Genomic DNA, 22,500 nt, shown 5'->3' with positions numbered 1-22,500 from the left:
AGTTGTAATACTTGCACATAAGCAATATTAATAGATTGTTTTATACAGTTGTAATACTTGCATATAAGCAATATTATTTGTGTATTTTATACAGTTGTAATACTTGCATATAAGCAATATTAATAGTTTATTTTATACAGTTGTAATACTTACACATAAGCAATATTAATTGTGTATTTTATACAGTTGTAATACTTGCATATAAGCAATATTAATTGTGTATTTTATACAGTTGTAAAACTTGCACATAAGCAATATTAATAATTTATTTTATACAGTTGTAATACTGGCACATAAGCAATATTAATAGTTTGTTTTATACAGTTGTAATACTTGCATATAAGCATTATTAATAGCTTTTTTATACAGTTGTAATACTTGCATATAAGCAATATTAATTGTGTATTTTATACAGTTGTAATACTTGCATACAGGCAATATTAATCATTTATTTTATACAGTTGTAATACTTGCATATAAGAAATATTAATTGTGTATTTTATACAGTTGTAATACTTGCATACAGGCAATATTAATCATTTATTTTATACAGTTGTAATACTTGCATATAAGAAATATTAATCGTTTATTTTATACAGTTGTAATATTTACACATAAGCAATATTAATCGTTTATTTTATACAGTTGTAATACTTGCATATAAGCAATATTAATAGTTTGTTTTATACAATTGTAATACTTGCACATAAGCAGTTTATTTTATACAGTCCATGGTGTACCTAATGAAATGTCCTGTAAGTGCATACCACAGCACGGTGCGTGATTATCTAAGACAATATTGACTTCATATTAGTGGTGTGGGTCCATGGTGTACCTAATGAAATGTCCTATAAGTGCATACCACAGCACGGTGTGTGATTGTCTATGACAATATTGACTTCCTATTAGCGGCGTAGGTCCATGGTGTACCTAATGAAATGTCCTATAAGCAGGATATCAGACTACGAATGCGGTGTGTTGATGAACGATGTCACATTAGTGGCGTGTGTGAACAGGCTGCAGCTCGCTCATGCCATCACTGAGCTGCTATTTGTTTGCCCGCCCGGAAAGCAGATGTTTCGCAGCGACGCCGGCTCTCAATTATCCACTCGTGACATTTTATTGCTGCGTCTTCTTTCCACTTAATCACTTGGACAATACGTGCTCTTACTGTAAGGAGTAAGTTGGGGGGCGCCTGCTGTGCCCGCGTTGAAGCCACGACTCTGGGAAAAAAGCATGAATGCTTCTTGTCCTGTCCTGTGAGGGTGATTCTATCTGCACACCTGCATCCACCTACTGGACCTGCATCAACATGGCCGACACCAAATATGGATGGAACTTTCCGTCTTTTATACATAAACATTTGGAGGACGCCCTGTGGGGTACATCGGGGTCGTCTAAAACTGTGTATTAGCCCGGTCCAAACCTTCCATTGCGACGAACAGCCTTTGGGCTCCTTGAGTGGCTGCCACCCTCCTCGACGACACCTGGAGTCGAACTTTTGCTTGCGTGCAGAACATTACATTACATCATCACACCCAAGACATGCACTGGCCAAATATGCCTGTTTAGCACTCAATCACATCAACAAAGTTTACCTTTGTGCATTCACGCACAGCATAAAAGTTTTGGTAGACAAAATGAGAAAAAGGAGTGGCATAAAACACGTCTTTCCAGCGGCAGCGGCGGAGAAATGTAAACAAACTGTTGCGTCACAGTCCACACAACTACGGTGAGTTCAAGGACCGCCGAAATTAGTAGGACAAAATGGCTCTCGTTGTCGTTAGTGAAGCATAAACACAAACATTTTCGACAGTGGGCTTTCTAACAATTAGGAGGGTTTTTGTGTCGCGTTTACAGAACCCGGGCTCCCGGGAGCCACTAGGGCGGCGCTGAAGAGCCATGTTCAAGAACCAATTAAAGGCCTACTGAAATGAATTTTTTTTTATTTAAACGGGGATAGCAGATCCATTCTATGTGTCATACTTGATCATTTTGCGATATTGCCATATTTTTGCTGAAAGGATTTAGTAGAGAACATCGACGATAAAGTTCGCAACTTTTGGTCGCTGATAAAAAAAAGTCACAGGTTGAAAGGCTCCTCACATTTCCCCATTGTTTACACCAGCAGCGAGAGCGATTCGGGCCGAGAAAGCGACGATTACCCCATTAATTTGAGCCAGGATGAAAGATTCGTGGATGAGGAACGTGAGAGTGAAGGACTAGAGTGCAGTGCAGGACGCATCTTTTTTCGCTCTGACCGTAACTTAGGTACAAGCTGGCTCATTGGATTCCACACTCTCTCCTTTTTCTATTGCGGATCACGGATTTGTATTTTAAACCACCTCGGATACTATATCCTCTTGAAAATGAGAGTCGAGAACGCGAAATGGACATTCACAGTGACTTTTATCCCCACAACAATACATCGGCGAAGCACTTTAGCTACGGAGCTAACGTGATAGCATCGTGCTTAAATGCAGATAGAAACAAAAGAAATAAACCCCTGACTGGAAGGATAGACAGAAGATCAACAATACTATTAAACCATGGACATGTAACTACACGGTTAATGCTTTCCAGCCTGGCGAAGCTTAACAATGCTGTTGCTAACGACGCCATTGAAGCTAACTTAGCAACGGGACCTCACAGAGCTATGCTAAAAACATTAGCTATCCACCTACGCCAGCCAGCCCTCATCTGCTCATCAACACCCGTGCTCACCTGCGTTCCAGCGATCGACGGAGCGACGAAGGACTTCACCCGATCATCAATGCGGTCTGCGGCTAGCGTCGGCTAGCGCGTCTGCTATCCAAGTCAAAGTCCTCCTGGTTGTGTTGCTGCAGCCAGCCGCTAATACACCGATCCCACCTACAGGTTTCTTCTTTGCAGTCTTCATTGTTCATTAAACAAATTGCAAAAGATTCACCAACACAGATGTCCAGAATACTGTGGAATTTTGAGATGAAAACAGAGCTTTTTTGTATTGGATTCAATGGTGTCCGAATACTTCCGTTTCAACGATTGACGTCACGCTCATACGTCATCATACATAGACGTTTTCAACCGGAAGTTTAGCGGGAAATTTAAAGTTGCACTTTATAAGTTAACCCGGCCGTATTGGCATGTGTTGCAATGTTACGATTTCATCATTGATATATAAACTATCAGACTGCGTGGTCGCTAGTAGTGGCTTTCAGTAGGCCTTTAAGTTCGTAAATGGAGGTTCCACCGTAGATTTTCATCAGAGAGGCAGCACCCCGCCAACGCCATGCTGTAAAAACAATAATGGCTTCTGAGTCGCCAGGATGTTTTTGTTTTTTTTACATAACGCCACGGTAAAGTGACAAAATGAACCATTGTTATTTTTACAGTAAAAGCTTCTAGTCGTCTCTTTTTACTTTGCTTTTTCAAGTATTGATTGTTTTTGTCAATGTTTTCAAATATTGGTTGTTTTCATCGTTGTGATACAAGTAGAAGGCTAGTTAGAATCCTCAGCATCCTACTAGTACTACAGCAGTACCACATCAGTACTACATCAGTACTACATCAGTACCACATCAGTACTACCAGCATCATATCTAACAGATACTCGGGAGTCGTGAGTCATCTTGTGTACAGTAAGTGAGTCACTGTCAACTAGTTTGCCGTTGGAAGAACAAGTACTTTCATGCCAGGGGGCCCATTTGACCGTAATGCTGGCACTAAAGGTGCACTGAGAAAAAGTTACTCAGTAACTTCTCAGGTGGACCAGCACTGGTGTCACACTTGATCAATGATCTCGATCAGCTTTTTCAGCTGCGACGAAGTGATGATGTCGGCGAGAGCGAAACATGCAAAGATTCCTGACCGTCGTGTTCATGTGCGACTTTTGGGAGCCACGTTGGTTAATGATCAGCCCGGGCTGGAGTTTGCTTTCTTTCTTCTTGTTTGCTGGAAAGCGGAAGGTGCGCGGCCACGCCGACCGCTGCCGTGTGTGCACATCTTATCAGCAAACATGCAAACGGTCAGCGACTGCAAGCTGTTGTCCTCGCCGGGGGCGGAGCCACAGCCATGACTGGCCACCTGACCTTAGTCGCACAACATTTCTCTGCTTTAGAGTAGTCAGTGTTCAGCTAGTATATGTGTAGTCTGCAGTGAAAGGAGTCAACAGACAAACATTATTGTGGAAATGTCTGGCAACACAAGAAAATTGTGTCTTTGTATTTATTTATTTATCTAATAAATTAATTTATTTATTTGTAATTAATTTATTTTGTATTAATTTTCATTATTTTAATGTATTTATCTTAATGTATCTATTTATTTTTAATTTATTAATTATTGTTATAATTGTTTTTATTCAGATAATTATTTATCTTTTTTTAATGCATTTATTTATTTTTAATTTATTTATTTGTTTTTCATTTTAAAAAAATGTGTCTTGTTTGCAGTCAAGCATGTCAGTGGGAGCCTCACGGTCTGGGCTACACGAGTGCTGCCTGCATCAGGGAACTGTGGTGCATGAAGAAAACATTCTTGTCTAAATATCTGGCAGCACAAGTGGAGAGCAAGACAATTGTGTGTTGTCTACAACCAAGTATGATGGTGCATGAGTGCTGCCTCCATCAGGGAGCTGTGGTTCATGAAGAAAATAATATTTTGTAAATATCTGGCAGCACAAGTGGAGAGCCAGATACTTGTGTTGTTTACAGCAAAGTACGATGGTGGTGCACGAGTGCTGCCTGCATCAGGGAGCCGTGGTTCATGAAGAAAACATTCTTGTCTAAATATCTGGCAGCACAAGTGGAGAGCAAGATAATTGTGTGTTGTCTACAGCTAAGTATGATGGTGCACGAGTGCTGCCTGCATCAGGGAACTGTGGTGCATGAAGAAAACATTTTTGTCTAAATATCTGGCAGCACAAGTGGAGAGCAAGATAATTGTGTGTTGTCTACAGCTAAGTATGATGGTGCACGAGTGCTGCCTGCATCAGGGAACTGTGGTGCATGAAGAAAACATTCTTGTCTAAATATCTGGCAGCACAAGTGGAGAGCAAGACAATTGTGTGTTGTCTACAACCAAGTATGATGGTGCATGAGTGCTGCCTCCATCAGAGAGCCGTGGTTCATGAAGAAAATAATATTTCTAAATATCTGGCAGCACAAGTGGAGAGCAAGATACTTGTGTTGTTTACAGCAAAGTACGATGGTGCACGAGTGCTGCCTGCATCAGGGAGCCGTGGTTCATGAAGGAAACATTATTTTCTAAATATCTGGCTGCACAAGTGGAGAGCAAGATAATTGTGTTGTTTACAGCTAAGTACGATGGTGCACAAGTGCTGCCTGCATCAGGGAGCCGTGGTTCATGAAAAAAACATTATTGTTTAAATATCTGGCAGCACAACTGGAGAGCAATATAATTGTGTGTTGTTTACAGCTAAGTATGATGGCGCATGAGTGCTGCCTGCATCAGGGAGCCGTGGTTCATGAAGGAAACATTATTTTTCTAAATATCTGGCTGCACAAGTGGAGAGCAAGATAATTGTGTGTTGTTTACAGCTAAGTATGATGGTGCACGAGTGCTGCCTGCATCAGGGAGCTGTGGTTCATGAAGAAAACATTCTTGTCTAAATATCTGGCAGCACAAGTGGAGAGCAAGATAATTGTGTGTTGTCCATAGCTAAGTATGATGATGCACGAGTGCTGCCTGCATCAGGGAGCCGTGGTTCATGAAAGAAACATTATTTTCTAAATATCTGTCTGCACAAGTAGAGAGCAAGATAATTGTGTGTTGTCTACAGCTAAGTATGATGGTGCACGAGTGCTGCCTGCATCAGGGAGCCGTGGTTCATGAAGGAAACATTATTTTCTAAATATCTGGCTGCACAAGTGGAGAGCAAGATAATTGTGTGTTGTCTACAGCCAATATGATGGTGCACGAGTGCTGCTTCTATCATATGATATAAGATGATACAGTGTGATACAGTATAATGTCGTATGATACAGTGTGATACGGAATGATATAGTGTGATACAGGATGATACTGTGTGATACAATGTAATATCGTATGATACAATTTGATACAGTGTGATACGGTATGATACAGTGTGATATGGAATGATACTGTATGATACAGGATAATACAGTATGCTACTGTATGATACAGTGTGATACATGATGATACTGTGTGATACAAGATGATACAGTGTGATACAGTATAATATCGTATGATACAAGATGATACAATTTGATACAGTGTGATACGGTATGATATAGTGTGATACAGGATGCTACGGTATGATAGTGTGGAACAGAATGATACAGGGTGATACAGTATAATATCGTATGATACATTATGATACTGTGTGATACACGATGATACCGTGTGATACATGATGATACTGTGTGATACGGTATGATACAGGATGATAGTATTTGATACAGTGTGATACGGTATGATATAGTGTGATACAGGATGATTTGGTATGATACAGAATGATACAGTGTGGAACAGAATGATACAGGGTGATACAGCATAATATTGTATGATACATGATGATACTGTGTGATACAGGATGATACATGATGATACTGTGTGATATGGTATGATACAGGATGATACTATTTGATACAGTGTGATACGGTATGATATAGTGTGATACAGGATGATTTGGTATGATACAGTGTGGAACAGAATGATACAGGGGGATACAGTATAATATTGTATGATACATGATGATACTGTGTAATATGGTATGATACAGGATGATACGGTGTGATATACAGTAGTATGTAGAAGTGATTAGTGTGATACAGCACATGTTGCTAAAGGGACCTTTAATGTCATCATTTCAAGTCAAACTCCCTTCTGGTTTTGGCCCTCGGTGCCGCCGTGGTCCTGGTTTGGAGCCGGCCTCGTCCTTCCTTGGCGGCGACTTGAAAGTCTGGCTAATCACAGAGTGCAGCGCGGCGGCAGAGAGCGTGCGGACCGCCAAGCTCCGCCTCCTCGCTGTACTAATTAAAAGGCAGAGTCAGTGGCATGGAAATCTAACGCCAACTCCAGCGTGGGATCGTCTTCTTGTTGTTGTTGCTGACCACCTTCAAGCACACTATTAGTTTTGAGGTGCCTAAAGAGGTCACGGGTCATGTTTAACACGTTTTTGACAAAAAAAAATATTTTAATGTACAATTTTGTAAATGTGTATATTTGTATTGTGCCTGTCATGTGTACTCTGCGTGCTGTGCTCCTACAATCCAGTCATTTGTCAGCGTTGCAAAATACACTAAGACCTTTTCAGAAAGTGCCTTATTTTCTTGGAGAGAAGTCTTTTTGTGCAAACAAACTAAGATTTGCAAAGAAAAATTATATATTAGGAATAAAACTTTTTTTTTTACATTTTCAGACAAAAAGGTTTAATTGCAAAACTTTAGTTGTAATGCAAAACTTTAGTTTTAAAGCAAAACTTTAGTTTTAAAGCAAAACCTTTGTTAATTTACAAAACTTTTGTTTTCATGTAAAACTTTAGTTTTATTGCAAAACTTTTGTTTTAATGCAAACCTTTGGTTTTATTGTAAAACATTTGTTTTAATGTAAAACTTTTGTTTTAATGCAAAACCTTTGTTTTTTTAGAAAACGTTTGTTTTAAAGGCCTACTGAAAGCCACTACTACCGACCACGCAGTCTGATAGTTTATATATCAATGATGAAATTTTAACATTATAACACATGCCAATACGGCCGGGTTAACTTATAAAGTGACATTTTAAATTTGCCGCTAAACTTCCGGTTCGAAACGCCTCTGAGGATGACGTATGCGTGTGACGTAGCCCGGCGAACACGGGTATGCCTTCCACATTGAAGCCGATACGAAAAAGCTCTGTTTTCATTTCATAATTCCACAGTATTCTGGACATCTGTGTTCGTGAATCTGTTTCAATCATGTTCATTGCATTATGGAGAACGAAGCCGAGCAAGCAAAGAAGAAAGTTGTCGGTGCGAAATGGACGTATTTTTCGAACGTAGTCAGCCACAACAGTACACAGCCGGCACTTCTTTGTTTACATTCCCGAAAGATGCAGTCAAGATGGAAGAACTCGGATAACAGAGACTCTAACCAGGAGGACTTTTGATTTGGATACACAGACGCCTGTAGAGAACTGGGACAACACAGACTCTTACCAGGATTACTTTGATTTGGATGACAAAGACGCAGACGTGCTACTGTGAGTATGCAGCTTTGGCTTTTTTTTGCGTATGTACGTAACTTTTTTAAAATATATAAGCTTTATGAACCTTGGGTTAGGTGAACGGTCTTTTGGGCTGAGTGATTGTGTGTGTTGATCAGGTGTTTGAATTGTATTGGCGTGTTCTATGGAGCTAGGAGCTAGCAGAGGAGCTAGGAGCTAGCATAACAAACACGCAGGTGTTATTATGCAGGATTAATTTGTGGCATATTAAATATAAGCCTGGTTGTGTTGTGGCTAATAGAGTATATATATGTCTTGTGTTTATTTACTGTTGTAGTCATTCCCAGCTGAATATCAGGTACCGTGAGTATGCAGCCTTGGCTGCTAAACATTCGATAACTTGACCGTATGTGCGCGTCACGTACGTAACTTTTTAAAAATATATAAGCTTTATGAACCTTGGGTTAGGTAAACGGTCTTTTGGGCTGAGTGATTGTGTGTGTTGATCAGGTGTTTGAATTGTATTGGCGTGTTCTATGGAGCTAGGAGCTAGCAGAGGAGCTAGGAGCTAGCATAACAAACACGCAGGTGTTTTTATGCAGGATTAATTTGTGGCATATTAAATATAAGCCTGGTTGTGTTGTGGCTAATAGAGTATATATATGTCTTGTGTTTATTTACTGTTGTAGTCATTCCCAGCTGAATATCAGGTCACCCCCGGCTCTCACAGCATCTTCCCTATCTGAATAGCTTCAACTCCCCACTAGTCCTTCACTTGCACTTTACTCATCCACAAATCTTTCATCCTCGCTCAAATTAATGGGGAAATTGTCGCTTTCTCGGTCCGAATCTCTCTCACTTCATGCGGCCATCATTGTAAACAATAGAGAACTTTGCGTATATGTTCAACTGACTACGTCACGCTACTTCCGGTAGGGGCAAGCCTTTTTTTTATCAGATACCAAAAGTTGCAATCTTTATCGTCGTTGTTCTATACTAAATCCTTTCAGCAAAAATATGGCAATATCGCGAAATGATCAAGTATGACACATAGATTAGATCTGCTATCCCCGTTTGAATAAAAAAAATTCATTTCAGTAGGCCTTTAATGGAAAACTTTAGTTTTACTGTAAAACATTGGTTTTAACATTTTTGTTTTAATGCAAAACTTTGGTTTTATTGTAAAACTTTTGTTTTAATGTAAAACTTTTGTTTTATGCAAAACCTTTGCTTTATTGCAAAACTTTAGTTTTATTGTAAAACTTTGGTTTTATTGCAAAACTTTGGTTTTATTGCAAAACTTTTGATTCATTGTAAAACTTTAGACTTAAAGCAAAACTTTGGTTTTATTGCAAAACTTTTGTTTTAATGCAAAACTTGAGTTTTATTGCAAAACTTTAATTTTAATGCAAAACCTTTGTTTTGTTAAAAAAAACTTTTGTTTTCATGTAAAACTTTAGTTTGTATGCCAAACCTTTGTTTTATTACAAAATATTAGTTTTAATGCAAAATGTTGGTTTTATTGTAAAATTTTGGTTTTATTGCAACATTTTTGTTTAATGTAAAACTTTTGTTTTAATGCAAAACCTTTGTTTTATTGCAAAACTTTAGTTTATTGCAAAACTTTAGTTTTATTGCAAAACTTTAGTTTTATTGTAAAACTTTAGTTTTAATGTAAAACTTCGGTTTTATCGCAAAACTTTTGATTTACTGTAAAACTTGAGTTTTATTGCAAAATGATTGTTTTATTGCAAAACTTTAGTTTTAATGCAAAACTTTTGCTTTATTGCAAAACTTTTGCTTTATTGCAAAACTTTAGTTTTGAAGCAAGACTTTAGTTTTATTGCAAAACCTTTGTTAATTTACAAAACTTTTTTTTCATGTAAAACTTTAGTTTTATTTCAAAACTTTAGTTTTATTGCAAAACTATTGTTATAATGCAAAACTTTGGTTTTATTGTAAAACTTGATTTAATGTAAAACTTTTGTTTTAATGCAAAACCTTTGCTTTATTGCAAAACTTTAGTTTTATTGCAAAATTTAAATTTTATTGTAAAACTTTGGTTTTATTGCAAAACTTTTGATTTATTGTAAAACTTTAGATTCAAAGCAAAATTGTTGTTTTATTGCAAAACTTTTGTTTTAATGCAAAACTTTTGTTTTAATGCAAAACTTTAGTTTTATTGCAAAACTTTAGTTTTAATGCAAAACCTTTGTTTTATTAAAAAACTTTTGTTTTCATGTAAAACTTTAGTTTTTATGCTAAACCTTTGTTTTATTACAAAACTTTTGTTTTCGTGTAAAACTTTAGTTTTTATGCTAAACCTTTGTTTTATTACAAAACTTTTGTTTTAATGCAAAACTTTGGTTTTATTGTAAAACTTAGATTTTATTGCAACATTTTTGTTTTAATGTAAAAAAAATTGTTTTAATGCAAAACCTTTGCTTTATTGCAAAACTTTAGTTTTATTGTAAAACTTTTGTTTTAATGTAAAACTTTGGTTTTATCGCAAAACTTTTGATGTACTGTAAAACTCGAGTTTCATTGCAAAATGTTTGTTTTATTGCAAAACTTTAGTTTTAATGCAAAACATTAGTTTTATTGCAAAGTTGTTGTTTTAATGCAAAACTTTTGCTCTATTTCATGACTTTAGTTTTATTGCATTTTTTTGTTTTAATGCAAAACTTCAGTTTTATTGCAAAACTTTAGTTTAATGGCAAAACTTTTGCTATAATGCAAAACTTTTGATTAATTGCAAAACTTTAATTTTATTGCAAAACTTTAGTTTTGTTGCAAAGTTGTTGTTTTAATGCAAAACTTTTGCTCTATTTCCTAACTTTAGTTTTATTGCAAAAGTTTGGTTTTAATGCAAAACTTTTGTTTTAATGCCACAACCTAAGTTTTATTGTAAAACTTCTGTTTTAATGTAAAACTTTTGATTAATTGTAAAACTTCAGTTTTATTGCAAAATGTTTGTCTTATTTTTCTTGGTTCCGACTCGACTTCAATGTTGTGGGCGGGGCCTCCTCTGGACAATATGTTAGAAGCCTTTTTTATTGGTCAATATCACTCACAACTGGTTGTTGCTATCGGCAGTCACTCCCATATATGGTGTTGCCCATATATGGTGTTGCCCATATATGGTCTTCACGCCATCATTCCAGACTGATGTTGTTGACAGTTTCAGATAGAGATGTTCTGATCAGGGACTTATGCTGCGGGCTTCAATAGGGATCATCCATGAGTGAGATGGGCTGATACCGATACCGATCACATGTATTAACTATAAATGTTGCCATGCTTTTATGGGGAGTGCTATTGACAGTTGAACAACAATATTTCAACTACTTCCTCACGGCCTTTCCTACAATTGTTGTTAGTTCCTTATCAGTGCGTGTGTTCCTCGGCTTTAGAGGGCGGAGACGCACGGTGTCATGTGACCCGGGTGGTCAAAACAAATACAAGTTTGTACGCTCAAACTTTGAAAGCGTTGACCTCTGACCCGCCAGGGTTTCTCCTGTGCCTTTGAGCAAGCAGACCGCTGAAGTGCTGCAAACATCTGCTCAGGACAACTCATTCCGACATAATCCTCACACACGTACACACACACACAAACACACACACACACACACACACACACACACACACACACACACATATTCTTGTATTTGTTACCTTATTGAGACGTTAAAAAAATGCCTACCTCTTTAGGACCACCCTTTCTAGATATAGAAAGATTTGTATTTACAACAGTAATAATATATACATATTATGCAAATATAAAAAAATGAGTTGGAATTTCACAAGAAAAAGGTCACAATTTCACAAGACAAACTTGGAATTTTGGCAGTATTATAATAAAAGTCGTCATTTTACTCAACGAAAGTCAAACTTTTACGAGAAAAACGGAACATTTGTGCAATATTATGATAAAAGTTGGAATTTTACTCAATGATAGTCACAGTTTTACAAGAAAAGCTTAACATTTTCGCGATTTTATGAAAAGAGTCGTAATTTTACTCGACAAGTCACAATTTTTATTAAAAAAATTCACAATTTTGGCAATATTATAATAATAATCGGAATTTTACTAGGCCAAATTATGACAAAGGTCATAATGTTACTCAAAAAATGTCACTATTTTACAAGAACAACCAAAAAAATTGGCAATATTGCGATAAAAGTCAAAATTTTATATGACAAATGTCACCATTTTGCCTCAACGAGTAATAATTTTACATAAAAAAGCCATAATTTTACGAGAAAATATTGCAGTATTACAGAAACAGAAAGAATATGAAAAATTGTTCCCAATTTTATAAGAAAAAAGTCGACACATTGTGAGAAAAAGACTGCTTTTAGTAATTTTTTTTTTTTTGGTTTGTAATTGGTTTTTAATCTTCATTATTTACTACAAGTTATTACAGTATGTCTCTATATACATATATATTTAAAATTTTTTAAATTAATTTTGGCCAAAGGGGGCGCATTTCAATTTCCTACACACACTTGTTATTACATATGTTGGGCAGAGGGGGAGCACTTCAAATTTTTACACACACTTGTTATTTCATATGTTGACCAGAAGGGGAGCACTTTTAAAAGCGACACACAGTCAATTCGAAAAATCCCTCCTTTTTGGGACCACCCTCATTTTGATAGATTTCACCACCAGGGGTGCAAATGAGACATTCTCTATTAGATGCAATAGTTTTCCTTATTGGGAGCATGAGTTATGTCATCACTTGTTCACACCTCCTCATATGGAAGGTATTTTTCCTTGTTGATGTCTCAAGAAGGGTAGAAATACAAGAACACACACACACTCACACGCACACACATTCTTGTATTTCTGACCTTCTTGAGACCTCTGAAAAATGCCTACCTCTTTAGGACCACCCTTTCTAGATATATAAAGATTTGTATTTACAACATTAACAATACATACATATTATGCAAATATAAAAAATGAGTTGGAATTTCACAAGAAAAAGGTCACAATTTCACAAGAAAAACTTGAATTTTGGCAGTATTATAATATATAAAATATATATAATATAAAAAGTCGTCATTTTACTCAACACAAGTCAAACTTTTACAAGAAAAACGGAACATTTGTGCAATATTATGATAAAAGTTGGAATTTTACTCAACAACAGTCGCAGTTTTACAAGAAAAGCTTAATGTTTTGACAATTTTATGGGAAGAGTCATAATTTTACTCGACAAAAGTCACACTTTTTATAAGAAAACGTAAAAATTTTGGCAATATTATAATAATAATTGGAATTTTACCTGGCAAAATTATGACAAAAGTCATTATTTTACTCAAAAAATGTCAGTATTTTACAAGAACAACCAAAAAATTGGCAATATTGTAATTAAAAGTCAGAATTTTATATGACAAATGTCACCATTTTGCATTAACAAGTAATAATTTTACATATAAAAGCCATAATTTTACTAGAAAATATTGCTATATTACAAAAACAGAAAGAATATGAGAAATTGTTCCCACTTTTAGAAGAAAAAAAGTCGACACATTGTGAGAAAAAGACTGCTTTTAGTTTATTTTAGTATTTTTTCTTTGTAATTGGTTTTTAATCTTCATTATTTACTTCGAGTTATTACAGTATGTATATATATATTTTTTTAGATACATTTTGGCCAAAGGGGGCACATTTAAATTTCTTACACACACTTGTTGTTTCATATGTTGACCAGAGGGGGAGCACTTTTAAAAGCGACACACAGTCAATTTGAAAAATCCCTCCTTTTTGGGACCACCCTCATTTTGATAGATTTCACCACCAGGGGTGCAAATGAGACATTCTCTATTAGATGCAATGGTTTTCCTTATTGGGAGCATGATTTATGTCATCACTTGTTCACACCTCCTCATATGGAAGCTAATTTTCCTTGTTGATGTCTCAAGAAAGGTAGAAATACAAGAACACACCCACACACACACTCTTGTATTTCTGACCTTCTTGAGACCTCTGAAAAATTCCTACCTCTTTAGGACCACCCTTTCTATATATATAAAGGTTTGTATTTACAACATTTACAATACATACATATTATGCAAATATAAAAAATTAGTTGGAATTTCACAAGAAAAAGGTCACAATTTTACAAGAAAAACTTGAATTTTGGCAGTATTATAATATATAAAATATATATAATACATATATAATATAAAAAGTCGTCATTTTACTCAACACAGGTCAAACTTTTACAAGAAAAACGGAACATTTGTGCAATATTATGTTAAAAGTTGGAATTTTACTCAATAACAGTCACAGTTTTACAAGAAAAGCTTAACGTTTTGACAGTTTTATGGAAAGAGTCGTAATTTTACTCGACAAAAGTCACACTTTTTATAAGAAAACTTAAAAATTTTGGCAATATTATAATAATAATTGGAATTTTACCTGGCAAAATTATGACAAAAGTCATTATTTTACTCAAAAAATGTCACTATTTTACAAGAACAACAAAAAAATTGGCAATACTGTAATTAAAAGTCAGAATTTTATATGACAAATGTCAGCATTTTGCATTAACAAGTAATAATTTTACATAAAAAAGCCATAATTTTACGAGAAAATATTGCAATTTTACAGAAAGAATATGAGAAATTGTTCCCACTTTTAGAAGAAAAAAAGTCGACACATTGTGAGAAAAAGACTGCTTTTAGTTTATTTTATTATTTTTTCTTTGTAATTGGTTTTTAATCTTCAATATTTACTTCAAGTTATTACAGTATGTATATATATATATATTTTAGATACATTTTGGCCAAAGGGGGCACATTTAAATTTCTTACACACACTTGTTGTTTCATATGTTGACCAGAGGGGGAGCACTTTTAAAAGCGACACACAGTCAATTTGAAAAATCCCTCCTTTTTGGGACCACCCTCATTTTGATAGATTCCACCACCAGGGGTGCAAATGAGACATTCTCTATTAGATGCAATGGTTTTCCTTATTGGGACCATGATTTATGTCATCACTTGTTCACACCTCCTCATATGGAAGCTACTTGTCCTTGTTGATGTCTCAATAAGGGTAATACAAGAACACACTCACACACATACACACACATTCTTGTATTTGTTACCTTCTTGAGACCTGAGAAAAATGCCTACCTCTTTAGGACCACCCTTTCTAGATATATAAAGATTTGTATTTACAACATTTACAATACATACATATTATGCAAATGTAAAAAATTATTTTAAATTTCACAAGAAAAAGGTCACAGTTTCACAAGAAAAACTTTGAATTTTGGCAGTATTATAATAAAAGTTGTCATTTTACTCAACGCAAGTCAAACTTTTACAAGAAAAACGGAACATTTGTGCAATATTGTAATAAAAGTTGGAATTTCACTCAATAACAGTCACAGTTTTACAAGAAAAGCTTAACATTTTGGCGATTTTATGAAAAGAGTCGTAATTTTATAAGAAAACTTTACAATTTTGGCAATATTATAATAATAATCGGAATTTTACTCAGCAAAATTATGACAAAGGTCATAATCTTACTCTAAAAATGTCACTATTTTACAAGAACAACTAAAAAAATTGGCAATATTGCAATAAAAGTCAAAATTTTATACGACAAATGTCACCATTTTGCATTAACAAGTAATCATTTTACATAAAAAAAGCCATAATTTAACGAGAAAATATTGCGATATTACAGAAACAGAAAGAATATGAGAAATTGTTCCCAGTTTTAGAAGAAAAAAAGTTGACACATTGTGAGAAAAAGACTGCTTTTAGTTCATTTTTTCATTTTTTCTCTATAATTCGTTTTTAATCTTCAAGTTATTACAGTATGTCTCCATATACATATTTATTTATTTTATTTTTTATTAATGTTGGCTAAAGGGTGCACATTTCAATTTCTTACACACACTTGTTGTTTCATATGTTGACCAGAGGGGGAGCAATTTTAAAACCGACACACAAGACATATTATGCAAATGTAAAAAATGAGTTGAAATTTCACAAGAAAAAGGTCACAGTTTCACAAGAAAAACTTTGAATTTTGGCAGTATTATAATAAAAGTTGTCATTTTACTCAACGCAAGTCAAACTTTTACAAGAAAAACGGAACATTTGTGCAATATTATAATAAAAGTTGGAATTTCACTCAATAACAGTCACAGTTTTACAAGAAAAGCTTAACATTTTGGCGATTTTATGAAAAGAGTCGTAATTTTATAAGAAAACTTTACTATTTTGGCAATATTATAATAATAATCGGAATTTTACTCAGCAAAATTATGACAAAGGTCATAATCTTACTCAAAAAATGTCGCTATTTTACAAGAACAACTAAAAAAATTGGCAACATTGCAAAAAAAGTCAAAATTTTATATGACATATGTCACCATTTTGCATTAACAAGTAATCATTTTACATAAAAAAGCCATAATTTAACGAGAAAATATTGCAATATTACAGAAACAGAAAAAATATGAGAAATTGTTCCCACTTTTAGAAGAAAAAAAGTTGACACATTGTGAGAAAAAGACTGCTTTTAGTTCATTTTTTCATTTTTTCTCTATAATTCGTTTTTAATCTTCAAGTTATTACAGTATGTCTCCATATACATATTTATTTATTTTTTTTTAAATTAATGTTGGCTAAAGGGTGCACATTTCAATTTCTTACACACACTTGTTGTTTCATATGTTGACCAGAGGGGGAGCAATTTTAAAACCGACACACGTCCATCCATGCAATGGTTTTCTGTATTGGGACCATGATTGATGTCCTAACTTGTTCACACCTCCTCATATGGAAGATACTTTTCCTTGTTGATGTCTCAAGAAGGCTAGAAATACAAGAACACACACATGTGACACACACACACACACACTCAAGGCCTGTGTCAGGCAGCAAACAAAGCAGACAAACAAGAGGAGCTATCAAGTCAAGGAGGGCTTTTATCTTCTTGCCAGCGTGGAGTGAATGATATTCATTGATCTTTATTGATCTTATATCAAGTGATTTATCCCCACCGATGAAGGAACGTTCCTACTTGACAGGAATTTTGTTTTCTTTGACAGCAAAGACTTTTTAGTCAAGCCCTCGGTCATCAAAACAGGGAGAAGCATTCCCAAAAATGAACTCTAAATCACTTTTGGAAACGTACCCGTGTGCCAAAAGAAGGCCTTTCAAGGCTCGCAGACCAAACTAGTCGATCCACGATCACACGGATTCATCCTGAACGTAGACATACAGTATTTGTGTCATGTCAATAAATTGCAGGGATGGAAGGAGACGTCCAAACAAGTGCTTGTTCTCCATTGAACGCCCCTAATTTGCATAAACATTTGTCGCTAGGCAATCGGATGCAAATGTCAAACATTCAGTCGACAGTAAAACTACATTCATGTTCTTTTTCTTCCACCTTTGGGAACTTCCACTCTTTTCTGCATACTCCTTTCAAAACGCAGTCTTAGTCCTTATAGTCCTTAACCCATAGTTGGGTTGTCTGTGACCAGGTTTAAACTGTAAGGAGAAGAGGCAATTCCTGAAGGAATTGCGTGTGAATGCTCCAATGCTGAAGTTGAACTGAAATGCTGACAGAATGAAGTATGAACGTAAGAATAGTTTGAATGTTGAAGAGTTAGAATTTCCAGGAATGCTGGGATTTGGTTTGGAACTTGGGAAAGTGTTGGTTTGAATGTCCAGGATGAGTAAAATGTGTTGAAGGTGGAATGGTTTGAATAGGTTGAAAAATGTGGGAATTGTGCAACTTGGAAAAATGTCCCATTAATTTCAATTGGAACTTTCTGGAAATTTGGGAATTTGGGGAAAAGCATGATTTTTTTTTAAATGATTACGAGCATGAATGTCCTGACTGAGCTGAATTGGTCGTTGTTGGAATTGTTTGAATCGGGCAAGAAATGTTGAAGTAGTAAACGGTGATAGGGAACTTCGGGAAAAGCGGGGAATTTTTTTTGAAAATGCTAAAAATTGTGAATGAGTTGGAATTTTTCAAATCGGTCGAGAAATGTTGAAGTAGTAACATGTTGAATTGAGAAATTGTATTACGGAATTCCTGGAATTTTGGGAAAACCGGGAATTTTTCCAGGTCAAAAAACAACTTAGTTTTGAGGAATGAACGGTTGAAGTGGGTTGAAAAATGTGGAAGGAGTAGTCGCCAGAAAAAAGAGTGGAAATAGGGCTTTGGAAAACCAGGAATTCTGGAAAATCCTGGAATTTTTTTTGAACTTGGGAAAAAGTACTTAAAATTTCCAGGATGGTGGAATGTGTTGAAGGTGGAATGGTTTGAATAGGTTGAAAAATGTGGGGATTGTGCAACTTGGAAAAATGTCCCATTCATTTCAATGGGAACTTCCTGGAAATTCTGGAATTTTGGGAAAAGCATGATTTTTTTGAAAATGATTAGGAGCATGAATGTCCTGAACGAGCTGAATTGGTCGTTGTTGGACTTGTTTAAATCGGGCAAGAAATGTTGAAGTAGTAAATGGTATAAGGGAATTTCGGGAAAAGCTGGAATTTTTCTTGAAAATGCTAAAAATTGTGAATGAGTTGGAATTTTTCTAATCGGTCGAGAAATGTTGAAGTAGTAACATGTTGAATTGAGAAATGGTATTACGGAATTCCTGGAATTTCGTGAAAACCGGGATTTTTTTCCAGGTCAAAAAAACAACTTTGATTTTTGTCCTGATTAAGAGGAATGTTTTTGACGGTGGAACGGTTGAAGTGGGTTAAAAAATGTGGAAGGAGTAGTTGCCAGAAAAAAGGGTGGAAATAGGGCTTTGGAAAACCAGGAATTCTGGAAATCCTGGAATTTTTTTGAACTTGGAAAAAAGGTAGTTAAAATTTCCAGGATGGTGGAATGTGTTGAAGGTGGAATGGTTTGAATAGGTTGAAAAATGTGGGAATTGTGCAACTTGGTAAAATGTCCCATTCATTTCAATGGGAACTTCCTGGAAATTTGGGAATTTGGGGAAAAGCATGATTTTTTTTAAAATGATTACGAGCATGAATGTCCTGAATGAGCTGAATTGGTCGTTGTTGGACTTGTTTAAATCGGGCAAGAAATGTTGAAGTAGTAAATGGTATAAGGGAATTTCGGGAAAAGCGGGGATTTTTTTTTAAATTGCTAAAAATTGTGAATGAGTTGGAATTTTTCAAATCGGTCGAGAAATGTTGAAGTAGTAACATGTTGAATTGAGAAATGGTATTACGGAATTCCTGGAATTTTGGGAAAACCGGGAATTTTTCCAGGTCAAAAAACAACTTAGTTTTGAGGAATGAACGGTTGAAGTGGGTTGAAAAATGTGGAAGGAGTAGTCGCCAGAAAAAAGAGTGGAAATAGGGCTTTGGAAAACCAGGAATTCTGGAAAATCCTGGAATTTGTTTTGAACTTGGGAAAAAGTAGTTAAAATTTCCAGGATGGTGGAATGTGTTGAAGGTGGAATGGTTTGAATAGGTTGAAAATGTGGGGATTGTGCAACTTGGAAAAATGTCCCATTCATTTCAATGGGAACTTCCTGGAAATTTGGGAATTTTGGGAAAAGCATGATTTTTTTTTTAAATGATTACGAGCATGAATGTCCTGAATGAGCTGAATTGGTCGTTGTTGGACTTGTTTAAATCGGGCAAGAAATGTTGAAGTAGTAAATGGTATAAGGGAATTTCGGGAAAAGCGGGAATTTTTTGGGAAAATGCTAAAAATTGTGAATAAGTTGGAATTTTTCAAATCGGTCGAGAAATGTTGAAGCAGTAACATGTTGAATTGAGAAATGGTATTACGGAATTTCGGGAAAACCGGGAATTTTTCCATGTCAAAAAACAACTTTGTTGTTTGTCCTGATTAAGAGGAATGTTTTGACGGTGGAACGGTTTGAAATGGGTTGAAAAATGTGGAAGGAGTAGTCGCCAGAAAAAAGGGTGGATATAGAGCTTTGGAAAACCAGGAATTCTGGAAAATCCTGGAATTTTTTTGAACTTGGAAAAAAGGTAGTTAAAATTTCCAGGATGGTGAAATGTGTTGAAGGAGGAATGGTTTGAATAGGTTGAAAAATGTGGGAATTGTGCAACTTGGAAAAATGTCCCATTCATTTCAATGGGAACTTCCTGGAATTTTGGGAAAAGCATGATTATTTTTTTAAATGATTAGGCGCATGAATGTCCTGAATGAGCTGAATTGGTTGTTGTTGAACTTGTTTAAATCGGGCAAGAAATGTTGAAGTAGTAAATGGTATAAGGGAATTTCGGGAAAAGCGGGAATTTTTTTTGAAAATGCTAAAAATTGTTAATGAGTTGGAATTTTTCTAATCGGTCGAGAAATGTTTAAGTAGTAACATGTTGAATTGAGAAATAGTATTACGGAATTCCTGGAATTTCGAGAAAACCGGGAATTTTTCCAGGTAAAAAAACAACTTTGTTTTTTGTCCTGATTAAGAGGAATGTTTTGACAGTGGAACGGTTTGAAATGGGTTGAAAAATGTGGAAGGAGTAGTCGCCAGAAAAAAGGTGGAAATAGGGCTTTGGAAAACCAGGAATTCTGGAAAATCCTGGAATTTTTTTTGAACTTGGGAAAAAGTACTTAAAATTTCCAGGATGGTGGAATGTGTTGAAGGTGGAATGGTTTGAATAGGTTGAAAAATGTGGGAATTGTGCAACTTGGAAACATGTCCCATTCATTTCAATAGGAACTTCCTGGAAATTCTGGAATTTTGGGAAAAGCATGATTTTTTTGAAAATGATTAGGAGCATGAATGTCCTGAATGAGCTGAATTGGTTGTTGTTGGAATTGTTTAAATCGGTCAAGAAATGTTAAAGTAGTAAATGGTATAAGGGAATTTCGGGAAAAGCGGGAATTTTTTGGGAAAATGCTAAAAATTGTGAATAAGTTGGAATTTTTCAAATCGGTCGAGAAATGTTGAAGTAGTAACATGTTGAATTGAGAAATGGTATTACGGAATTCCTGGAATTTTGGGAAAACCGGGAATTTTTCCAGGTCAAAAAACAACTTAGTTTTGAGGAATGAACGGTTGAAGTGGGTTGAAAAATGTGGAAGGAGTAGTCGCCAGAAAAAAGAGTGGAAATAGGGCTTTGGAAAACCAGGAATTCTGGAAAATCCTGGAATTTTTTTTGAACTTGGGAAAAAGTACTTAAAATTTCCAGTATGGTGGAATGTGTTGAAGGTGGAATGGTTTGAATAGGTTGAAAAATGTGGGAATTGTGCAACTTGGAAAAATGTCCCATTCATTTCAATGGGAACTTCCTGGAAATTCTGGAATTTTGGGAAAAGCATGATTTTTTTGAAAATGATTAGGAGCATGAATGTCCTGAATGAGCTGAATTGGTTGTTGTTGAACTTGTTTAAATCGGGCAAGAAATGTTGAAGTAGTAAATGGTATAAGGGAATTTCGGGAAAAGCGGGAATTTTTTTTGAAAATGCTAAAAATTGTTAATGAGTTGGAATTTTTCTAATCGGTCGAGAAATGTTTAAGTAGTAACATGTTGAATTGAGAAATAGTATTACGGAATTCCTGGAATTTCGAGAAAACCGGGAATTTTTCCAGGTAAAAAAAACAACTTTGTTTTTTGTCCTGATTAAGAGGAATGTTTTGACAGTGGAACGGTTTGAAATGGGTTGAAAAATGTGGAAGGAGTAGTCGCCAGAAAAAAGGGTGGAAATAGGGCTTTGGAAAACCAGGAATTCTGGAAAATCCTGGAATTTTTTTTGAACTTGGGAAAAAGTACTTAAAATTTCCAGGATGGTGGAATGGTTTGAATAGGTTGAAAAATGTGGGAATTGTGCTACTTGGAAAAATGTCCCATTCATTTCAATGGGAACTTCCTGGAAATTTGGGAATTCTGGGAAAAGCATGATTTTTTTTAAATGATTACTAGCATGAATGTCCTGAATGAGCTGAATTGGTCGTTGTTGGAATTATTTAAATCGGGCAAGAAATATTGAAGTAGTAAATGGTGATAGGGAATTTCGGGAAAAGCGGGAATTTTTTGGGAAAATGCTAAAAATTGTGAATAAGTTGGAATTTTTCAAATCGGTCGAGAAATGTTGAAGTAGTAACATGTTGAATTGAGAAATGGTATTACGGAATTCATGGAATTTCGGGAAAACCGGGAATTTTTCCAGGTGAAAAAACAACTTTGTTTTGAGGAATGAACGGTTGAAGTGGGTTGAAAAATGTGGAAGGAGTAGTCGCCAGAAAAAAGAGTGGAAATAGGGCTTTGGAAAACCAGGAATTCTGGAAAATCCTGGACATTTTTTGAACTTGGAAAAAAAGTAGTTAAAATTTCCAGG

At 35.4% G+C, this 22,500-nt stretch overlaps 1 protein-coding gene across 2 annotated transcripts in view; it reads left to right on the top strand.

The window, feature by feature from the left end:
* met (MET proto-oncogene, receptor tyrosine kinase) overlaps positions 1-22,500 on the top strand; it is a 147,153-nt gene that overhangs the window by 45,112 nt on the left and 79,541 nt on the right. The window lies entirely within an intron of this gene.

Source organism: Entelurus aequoreus, linkage group LG03 (assembly GCF_033978785.1).
Source record: "Entelurus aequoreus isolate RoL-2023_Sb linkage group LG03, RoL_Eaeq_v1.1, whole genome shotgun sequence".
NCBI lineage: Eukaryota > Metazoa > Chordata > Actinopteri > Syngnathiformes > Syngnathidae > Entelurus > Entelurus aequoreus.
The sequence above is the reverse complement of the archived record's forward strand: the minus strand, read 5'-3'. Positions and strand labels throughout refer to the sequence as shown.